The sequence below is a fragment of the Oryctolagus cuniculus genome, chromosome 2 (assembly GCF_051225735.1).
Source record: "Oryctolagus cuniculus isolate XC-2025 breed Fujian yellow rabbit chromosome 2, ASM5122573v1, whole genome shotgun sequence".
Classification (NCBI taxonomy): domain Eukaryota; kingdom Metazoa; phylum Chordata; class Mammalia; order Lagomorpha; family Leporidae; genus Oryctolagus; species Oryctolagus cuniculus.
The window spans coordinates 161,077,579-161,087,587 of record NC_142868.1 but is presented as its reverse complement, the minus strand read 5'-3'; the positions used below and the strand labels follow the sequence as shown (position 1 = coordinate 161,087,587).

Here is a 10,009-nt window from a genome sequence, read left to right as displayed (position 1 = left end):
GGTCAGTGACCCGCGAGAGGGTCTCAGGGTGCCTGCGGGTCTCTGCTCCCCCAGGGACCCGTCCTCCCCAACTCAGGCTGTCTCTGGCACTGACCAGCCACCAGCCAGGCCCTGGGGAGGCAGCTGGAACCAACCAGCAGCTGCAGCCGAATGGCCGCACTTCCCAAGTGGGAAGTGCCACTTCCAAGCAGAGGGTAGAAGGGGGAGCAGGACTGTGAGCCAGGGGCAGGCAGGTGGAGGCCAGTCCAGGAAAAGTCCCTTGATCGAAGGGCACACATGGGGGACAGGACGGAGGGCAGAGACATCCCCACGCAGCCACGTCCACACACGCACACCAGAGCACGCACTCCTCCCGGGACTTCTGCCGTCCACTTAAGGCTTGGAGGAAATGCGGGCTGTACTGGGAGAAGGGCTGGCTGCACAGAGCAAGCGCTGCATACGTTGCTGGTGACAAGGAAACAGGCCTGGGTTTTTTTGTTTGTTTTATTTTTTTGAGGTCAGTAACACTCAAGGGAATCAGTTCATACTCATTGCATCCTTTGTCCCATTCTTGTGAATTTGTTCCAAAGAAAGAGTTCAGAGGAAGAAAATTGCCCTGGCTCCCCCAAGGCTGCAGAAGCATCGCTTCTGCCCCAGCGAAAGCGGAGCAGCCCACAGGAGCTGAGAAGCGACGGGCAAGTGGTACCCGAGGTTTTATTTCTTTAAAGATAGAGTTACAGAGAGAGAGAGAGAGAGAGAGAGAGAGAGAGAGAGATCTTCCATTCCATTGGTTCACTCCCCAAATGACCACAACAGCCAGAGCTGAGCTGATCCAAAGCCAGGAGCCAGGAGCTTCTCCCGGGTCTCCCACATGGGTGCAAGGGCCCAAGGACTTGGGCCATCTTCTACTGCTTTCCCAGGCCACAGCAGAGAGCTGGATCAGAAGAGGAACAGCCGGGACTTGAACTGGTGTCCATATGGGATGCCGGCACTGCAGGCGGCGGCTTTAACCTGCTGCGCCGCAGCTCTGGCCCTCAGGTACCTGAGTTTTGTGCAGGCATTCGGGGTACGGCCGGTCACCGTATTTCTGAACCACAGTTAAGATGCAAGCTGTAAGCACGCCGAGCCGTGTGACAGCTCACAGGCATCTCCAGACGACAAGTACACCTTGGTAGGAAGAACACCGCAGGTGTGGGTAGTTGAAGATCCATGTTCCGTCCCCTTGCATCTCAGACAAGTCATTGTATTGTGGGGACAACCTCCAAGGCCGGCAGGAGCTGGTCAGCTCGTATGTGTGAAGGTGCTTTGCAAACTCTCAAGTTCAAGTGCCACAGGTAGTCAAAATTATGTAGCCTCTGGCTTGCAAGGAGAAGGGAAAGCAAATAAATAAAGGGGTGGGCGCTGGAAGTGGCACTCGGGGCAATGCAAATGCCAACCAAAATAAGACAAGGTTGCACTCATTTCAGATCAGCCACACAACACGACAAACAAAATACACACACAGAATACCTACATCTGATCAAATTAAGCCTGAACCCCGGCTTGGGCTGCCTCCCCATTGCTCCCACCTGCACCAGCTGGAGCTGGGTCAAGGGTGTGGCTGTGGGATGCTCCTGCTCCCCAGGACAGAATCAGCGACTTCGGATTCACTGAGCATCCAGGACTCCCATGGGCTGGCACCCTCGTGGACGTTAGGTTGACAGAGGACACTTGCATAGGTTTGCTGTGGCCAGGAACTGCCTAAGTGCTTTCTACTTATTAACTCAATTCATCTTCATCACAAGCCACTGAGCTGGATACTACCATCCTCACGTAGTGTGGGGCAGCAGGCAAGTCGGCCCAGGACCATGCTGCTGGCAGCTGGCCATAGCCGGCTTAAGGAATCCGCATCGCTTCTGTCTGGGGACCCTCTTGCCCCGGCCACTCCTGCTGCAGCATCCTGAGATGGCCAGTCCCTCAGGAGCTGCCCAGCCACCACAACGCAGATGTCTCTGCTTCCACTCCACAACCCTTTCCAGGGGACACACTTGTGTTTGTCACCTGTCACTGGTGAGCAGGTGTCTTGCTGCATTGGAGTCGCGGCCCCCACACGCCACCCTCTCTCTTCCCAGGCACCCTGCTCCCCATCTGCAGTGCCGAGCTCTGCCGCCCGACCCCGGGCTGGGGGCTCCCCACGGCAAGGCTCTGCTCCCGGAAGACCCTGGTCCTCCACAGCACAGGGTCTGGGGACCCTGGGGATCACAGCTGGACACTGGGCCTGGAAAAGAAGAGGCAGCTCTGGCGCATTCTCTGATCGGTGTTCGCTCATCTGCCAGTTGAAAGGATGATAAATGTTGGATTCCCAGGGCTGCAGAGGAGGGCTGAAGGCGGCCTGGGGAGTTCTTAGGGCCGCTCAGCCTCCACTCTGGGGGTCCCCCCCGCGGGGGAGGAGAGGAGCCCTTGGCCTGGAGCCTGTATGCAGATGGAACAGGCAAGAGTTCCTGGTCAGGGCAAGGAAATGGGCCCGAAACCCCACAACAATTATCACCCCGGCCCTAGCTCCCAGCTGTTGGGAATTTGGTTCCCAAATCTTCACTGGGCTCCTGTTGCAGCCACACTTGCGTTGTGTGTGTTGGGGCCCCCGAGGCAGGAGGGAGGCTCACTCTGCACCAGGATTTTCATACTCCCTACCTCACATGACTCACAATAACCCCAAACAGAGGAGGATGGAGAAGCCCACCTCAGAACCTTCCTCTGTCCCACCCACCCACGGCACAGTGGCCGGGGAGCAGAGGGTGGTCTGGGAGAGATCTCGCCTGGGACCCCGGGGGCCGACTGAGTCACCTGCTCTGGACAGCCAGTTCACATCCTCTCTTAGTCACCTCCCAAGACCACGACTTGAATCCCTGTGGGCAACAGCCACAGCGCACACACGGGGAAATGGGTGACGACGTGACACAGAAGCTCAGCCCCCAGTTCCCCTCCGTGACAGCAGCGTGGGACAGTCTCCGGAGAGAGAAATTTTTGCCTGATGAGTTGTAAGAAGTCAGCAGGCTTGGCTGTCGACCATGGTGACATCTTTCACAGCCAGAGGCTGCCTCCCCCAGACAGAGACAGCGGCGGGGTCCGGGCAGCGCGGGGCTCAGCTGGAGCCGAGTTCAGGGAGCGCCCTGGCCCTAGTCCTGTGCCTTGCTTGCAGTGTGGCGGGTAAGGTGCCAGAGGGGCCTGAGCCCCACCCCCACTCCGACCCCTGAGACTCTGATGTAATTGCTCAGGGTTGAGTCCAAGCCCTTGGGGCTTTCAAAGCCGCCCAGCGACTCCAATGTGCAGCCGAGGCAGTGGCCCTCTCCCTGCCCTACCGATCGATCAAACAGCAAGCCTCCAGATGGTGCAAACTGGTGAGGCGGCCAGAGACGGGGCTCAGTTTCTGTCCCCGAGAGTTGACATTGAGGCTGGTTTACCAGAAGCTAGCCTGTGCCCCTCAGCACTCCTAGGAGGCAACAGAGACAGGAGTGCAGATGTGACCTGTGGGGTGGGGTGGAGCCATCCCTGACCTCATCCTGGAGCCCTCAGGGGCCACCAGGGTCTCTGTGGAGGCAATGACCGCAGGCCCAGCACGCCAGCTGCTGCCCTTCCCATTCTTTCTTTCCTGTTTTTACTTTTAAAGCTTTATTTATTTTATTTGAAAGGCAGAGTTACAGATGGAAGGAAAGAGAGAGAGAGAGAGATGTTCACTCCCCAAATGACCACAAAGTGCTGGGCCGTCCTCCACGGCCTCCCCAGGCGCATTAGCAGGGAGCTGGATCAGAAGCGGAGCAGCCAGGACTCGAACCGGCACTCACAAGGGATGCTGTTGCTGCAGGCGGCTCCACCCACTGAGCACATCACTGGCCCTGGCCTTGCCCCTCTCAGAAGCACTCGTTTCTCATTCCCATATTCCCTTGCTAGGCCCATGTGCTGGTTCTGATTTTCTTTCTTTCTTTTTAAAGATTTATTATTTATTATTTATTTATTTGAGAGGCAGACTTACAGAGAAGCAGAGGCAGAGAGAGAGAGCTCTTCTATCCACTGGTTAACTCCCCAAATGGCTGCAACGGCCAAAGCTAAACCAATCCGGAGCCAGGAGCTTCCGGGTCTCCCATGCGGGTGCAGGGACCCAGGGACTTGGCCATCTTCTACCGCTATCCCAGGCCACGGCAGAGAGCTGGATTGGAAGTGGAGCAGCTGGGACTCAAGTTGGTGCCCTCAGCGCCAGCCACAACACAAGGACTCTTACCACCCGACCAGGCGCATCGCCTCTGAGACGAGCTGAGTCCGTGCTTGGGACACTTGCATCGCACATTGGAGTGCCTGGTTCGAGTCCTGGCTCCTCTGCTTCTGACCCAGCTTCCTGTTCACGCACACCCTGTGAGGCAGCAGAGGATGGCTCAAGTACCTGGGCCCCTGCCACCCATGTGGGAACAAAGATTGAGTTCCAGGATCATGGATTCACCCCAGCCCAGCCCAACCCTGGCTATTATGGGCATTTGGAGAGTGAACCAGTGGACAGAAGATTCTCTCTCTCTCTCTCTCTCTTGCTCTCACTCTCTCTCTGACTTTTTTTTTTTTTTTTTTTTTTTTTTTTTTGACAGGCAGAGTGGACAGTGACAGAGAGAGACAGAGAGAAAGGTCTTCCCTTGCCGTTGGTTCACCCTCCAATGGCCGCCGCGGCCGGCGCGCTGCGGCTGGCGCACCGTGCTGATCAGATGGCAGGAGCCAGGTACTTCTCCTGGTCTCCCATGGGGTGCAGGGCCCAAGCACTTGGGCCATCCTCCACTGCACTCCCTGGCCACAGCAGAGAGCTGGCCTGGAAGAGGGGCAACTGGGACAGAATCCGGCGCCCCGACCGGAACTAGAACCCGGTGTGCCGGCGCCGCAAGACGGAGGATTAGCCTAGTGAGCCACGGCGCCGGCCTCTCTCTCTGACTTTTAAATCAAATAAAATAAATAAATAATTGAAAGAAAGGCACAAATCCCCAGTAATGCCGAAACCCTAGAGATTATCACGGTTCACATCTTAGCACAAAACTTCCCCAAATCCATTATACATAACATCGTATTACCAACAGTTCTCCAAATCAACAAATACTTTTGAACAAAGTAATTTCAGTAGTTCATACTGTGGATGAATCATAAATATATCAAGCATCGATGAAGACTGAAAGCGTGGGGGGCCGCATTGTGGCACAGCGAATAAAGTCACTGCCTGCCGTGCCAGCATCCCATATGGGCGCCGGTTTGGGTGCCAGATGCTCCACTTCTGATCCAGCTCCCTCCCTGCTAATGGCCTGGGAAAGCCGTGGAAGACGGCCCAGGTGTTTGGGCCCCTGCTACCCACGGGGGAAACCCTAGCTCCCAGATTCAGCCTGGCCCAGAGGATGGAAGAGGGGAGGGGAGGGGAGTGATGGGAGGGGAGGGGAGGGGAGGGGAAGGTGGCTTCTACCTCTTCAGCAAAGCACTGGGGTGGGAGAAGCAGCTTTTTGGAAGGGAAGACGGGGCACCGCTGCCACTCCAAGGCCAGGTCCTCTCACACCTTTTTAACACGAAGACTGAATTTGGCTCAAAGTCCCTCTGCTCAGCTGCAGCCAAGCCGCGGTTGAATCTCGACTTTGTTTCCGCTTCACGGAAGTCTGGTGCGTGCCTTAAGCTGGGAGAGGTTTGCTTCCCTCGGTTTTAATCAGTGCATAAGTCAATAAGCAGCTCGGGCAATAAAGTTCATACTTTGTGAAACCAAAGACTAAATCCCCATCTGCATTCACACCCAGGGTGGACAGCCTCAGCCTTCAAGAATTTTGTGTTTGTCTTGGAGGAAGCGGAGGCCCTGAGTGTGGCCAAGGGAGCAAGGCGGGCTGCCTCGCCGTGGACAGGGGAGCCCACAGCAGAGCCCCCGGGGCTGCCGAAGGAGACCGCGGAGGGAGACACGGTGGTTTGGAGGTGGATCTTCCTTGCTCCCCGTGTGTGTTTGTGCAAGTGAACACACGAACCCCTCAGCAAGGGCTCCTCCGAGACGCTGCTGGGTCACTGCCCCCGAGGACGTTTTAAGCTTCGGTTAGGATTTGTCGATTTCATTTATGTTGTCCCCACCCTCCGTGTCCCTCCCCAGGACTGGCACATGGGCCCTGCAGTCACAAGCTGAGATAGGCGGGGGTCCCTATCTTTTTTTTTTTATTTTTTTTAATTCATCTATTTAATTCTCTTGAATAAAAACGTAAAGGGCAGGGAGGGAGCTAATTGGAAATGAAACTTCAGGCACTTTATGGGAGCTGACACCCAATACTGTAAGGGGGCTTGAGGAGTCCCCCCAGGTAAACACAGTAAGACTAAGAGATCAACAACCACCACCTCTAGTTTCAGCTGCACTTCTGGTTTCTTTTTTTTTTTTTTTTTTTTTTTGACAGTCAGAGTGGACAGTGAGAGAGAGAGACAGAGAGAAAGGTCTTCCTTTTTGCCGTTGGTTCACCCTCCAATGGCCGCCGCGGCCGGCGCGCTGCAGCCGGCGCACCGCGCTGATCCCATGGCAGAAGCCAGGAGCCAGGTGCTTTTCCTGGTCTCCCATGGGGTGCAGGGCCCAAGCACCTGGGCCATCCTCCACTGCACTCCCTGGCCACAGCAGAGGGCTGGCCTGGAAGAGGGGCAACCGGGGCAGAATTCGGCGCCCCCACCGGGACTAGAACCCGGTGTGCCGGCGCCGCTAGGTGGAGGATTAGCCTAGTGAGCCACGGCGCCGGCCTACTTCTGGTTTCTTAAAAGCCATCAGTAAACAAACTCACTAAGAAAAAACATAACAGAATGTTCATGAAGTATCTTATTTGTGTCTCTGTCTAATGAGTATTCTAACCAATCTGGCTTAAAATTGTCAATTCAACCCATTTAACAGGGAATGTTTTCAATTAAGCTAAATAAAATTAATAGAACTAAAAGTGATAGGAAAAGGCAATATAAAAATTCTAAAGGTCTCCATTAGCTAGCTTATTTGAGAAAATCTACTAGACAACAAATTCAGATCTCTTAAAATATATTAAATAATCAGAGGTCAAGATAGGTATCTATAAAATGTCACATTATTCAATAGTTATCTACTTTGTCTTCTAACAGTGGAACCAAAGCCACTACTTGAGTTATACTTTGATTTTTTTTGCCCGTTACATTTCATCAAACTTGTTCTCAAAGCCATTCTCAACCAAAACCTAATTGGCATTTACTATCATGAAGATTTAACAAAAGCAAAGTTTGCCAAATTTTAATCAAGATTAGATCAACTAGGATTGTAGTACAGCATACCCTGCTCATTTAAAAGAAACCGTGTGAAATATGCAACACTTCATTTTGTCACAGAATATTGTAAATGTCAGTGCAAATGACCTTGACCCAGAGGCATGGCTGGCCTGCCTTGGGTGAAGGTGTAATGTGTTAAGCTACTTAAATTCAGTATCTATGAAAAAGAAAGTCAAGAATGTTGTTTTGTGTTGGTGGAAAACGCCAAGAGTCCTCAAAGATCTCAATTTTTGGAGCATCAAACCGAAGACAGGGCTGGGATGTTGGTTTTCGCACTCATGTCCATTCAAGTGGCTTCTGTGTGAAACACTGCACTCCTTGTTTTCTTTCTGAAGGCTCTATAAAACTCAGGTTGGCTATCACAGCAAACGGGGTATGCTAGAGAGTTGCTAAAATCCGCAGAAAGGAGACCAGCACCACGCAGAAGGTCTGTCCCGTGCCCAGGGTGAGGGCTTCAAAGGGTATCATTTCCTTCCCTGCTGCTCGGTAAACTCCAGCAATTGCTGCACCATATTTGTGATGTCTGAGGGTGAAGAGGGCCAGTAATCCAGCAGGGACATGAAAGAAGAGAGATGACACCAGTGCCCACAGGAACACCCCGTACCACATCTCTGGGAAGGAGCACAGCGAAGTGGAGTTGGGGCACAGGGTCCCGTTGCCCACCCGCGGCACGAGCTTCAGGCTGAGGATCTGCTGCAGGAGCCCGGCCGAGCCCCCGCTGCTGCCACCCTCCCCTCGCGCTCCATCCCGCCGCCATTCACCACACACACAGGCGGGGAGGGCGCCCGAAGTGCCGCGGAGGTTCGCTCCCGCACCTCCGTCGCCTCAGCGTCACCTTCGGCCGGCTGCGGCCTTTTCCTTCCCGGGGTCCCTATCTTTTGTCCCTGCCTCATTCCACAACCACGGACCCCGCCCGAGCCGGTCACTTCTCTGCTGGAGTCTCGGTTTCCTCGTGTGAAAACTCGGCACTGCCGTGCAAGTGTGGGCCACAGTGAGCACGGCGTGGATCCACAACCGTGGGCGCGTCTCCGAAGTTACTTCAGTGTTGACTATGCACGCCGAGGTTGGAATTCGCCACGGGAAGTATGAGAAGATAACATCGCAGGAAACTTCTGGAACTAAAGAGTAAACTGCAAATCGACAGAGCTCAGCTCTAGACTTCTCCAGCCTCAGGGATTTCCAGGGCTATCCGCTGGGTCGCCTGCTTAAAGAAAGAGCCCAGTGAGGGGATGGGAAGCTGACTCTGGCGGGGGGGGGGGCGCGGGGGGGGCGGGGGGGGGCGGGGGGGGGCGGCAGGCCAGCGAGGACACAGAGCCACACGTGAACGAAGCTCCAGGTGTTCTGGAAAGTCCCAAGGATGCTCCATAGCTTTATTTTTTTAAGATGTATATGTTTATTTTGAAAATCAAAGTGACAGAGAGAGCGATCTTCCATTCACTAGTTCCCTCTTTCCATATGGTTGCAATGTTCAGCACTGGGCCAGGAGCTTCTTCTGGGTCTCCCACGTGGGTGGCAGGGGCCCAGGTACTTGGGCCATCATCCCCTGCTTTCCCAGGTGCAGTAGCAGGGAGCTGGATCAGAAGTGGAGCAGCTGGGACACGAACCAGCACCCATATGGGATGCCAGTGTTGCAAGTGGCAGTTTTACCTGCTATGCCACAACACTGGCCCCAGTCTCCATATCTTAACAACTCAAAAACCCCCAGGTTGGCGAATGGCCCAGCCTTTCTGTTGCAATCACCATTGCAGTTGTGATTACAATCCACTCACAAAATCGCTGTGACAGATCCAATAGCACCTTGCTAGAACTGTTCCAGAAGACCCTCACCTACCCCTAGAACTCTCTTCCATATCTCATGAATATTCCACCCCCTCATTGTGAGACAAAATACAGGAACGGCCTCCTCAGACCCTCGGGGGCAGATGCTGTCTCCTCCGTCCCCGTCTCGAGAGTGTGCCTTTGCTTGCAGTACCGCGCTGGCTTGCTCAGCCCAACCTGACAGTCCTCAGATTCGCTCTGTGCTGGTGTCGAGAACCTGGGTGCGTTCTCCAGCCACAGCTTTCTTGGCGAGCCATCCAGCAGCCTCTCACCTCCCCAACCTCCCAAAGTAGAAGCTTTTCTTTTGTAGTACTGCTTGGCCCCGGTATAAATTTATGTGAAAGGCAAAGTTACAGAGAGAGGGGAAAAGAGAGAGAGAGAGAGAGAGAGAGAGAGAGAGAGAGAGAGAGAGAGATCTTCCATCTGCTGGCTTACTCCCCAAATGGCCACAACACCTGGGGCTAGGCCAAAAGCCAGGAGCTTCACCCAGGTCTCCCAAGTGGGTGGCAGAGGCCCAAGCTCTTGGGCCATCTTCCACTGTTTTTCCGGTCCATTAGCAAGGAGCTGGATCGAAGTGGAGTGGCCACAACTCAAAATTGGCACCCATATGGGATGCCAGCGTTGCAGGTGGTGGCTTAACCTGCTGGGCCATGATGCTGGCCCTCCAACTTTCTGAAGAGGAGACATAGCAGGAGGGTTTGCTCAGCCTTGGAAACTTCTGAGAGGCTGTGGGAATCAAACCTTGAGGGTCAAGGTTACAGTGAAACCCCTAGAATGCAACGCTGGCCAAGCTCCCCGGCTCTCCCTCTGGGTTTGGCTCTTTCCATTCAGCTGGGTCTCCACATCACCTGGTCCGGGGCCCCTCATCTGCCTGTCCCCATGCCCCTGCAGCCTCTGGGTGGCCGGGTGCCCCTGCACC

At 54.5% G+C, this 10,009-nt stretch overlaps 1 pseudogene across 1 annotated transcript; it reads right to left on the bottom strand.

Annotated features, from left to right (window-relative positions):
• Positions 1–6,998: 6,998 nt before the first annotated feature.
• Positions 6,999–8,389, bottom strand: LOC149128114 (transmembrane protein 170A pseudogene; annotated as a pseudogene). Its single transcript, XR_016230398.1, has one exon. The product of XR_016230398.1 is annotated as a transmembrane protein 170A pseudogene (transcript).
• Positions 8,390–10,009: the final 1,620 nt, after the last annotated feature.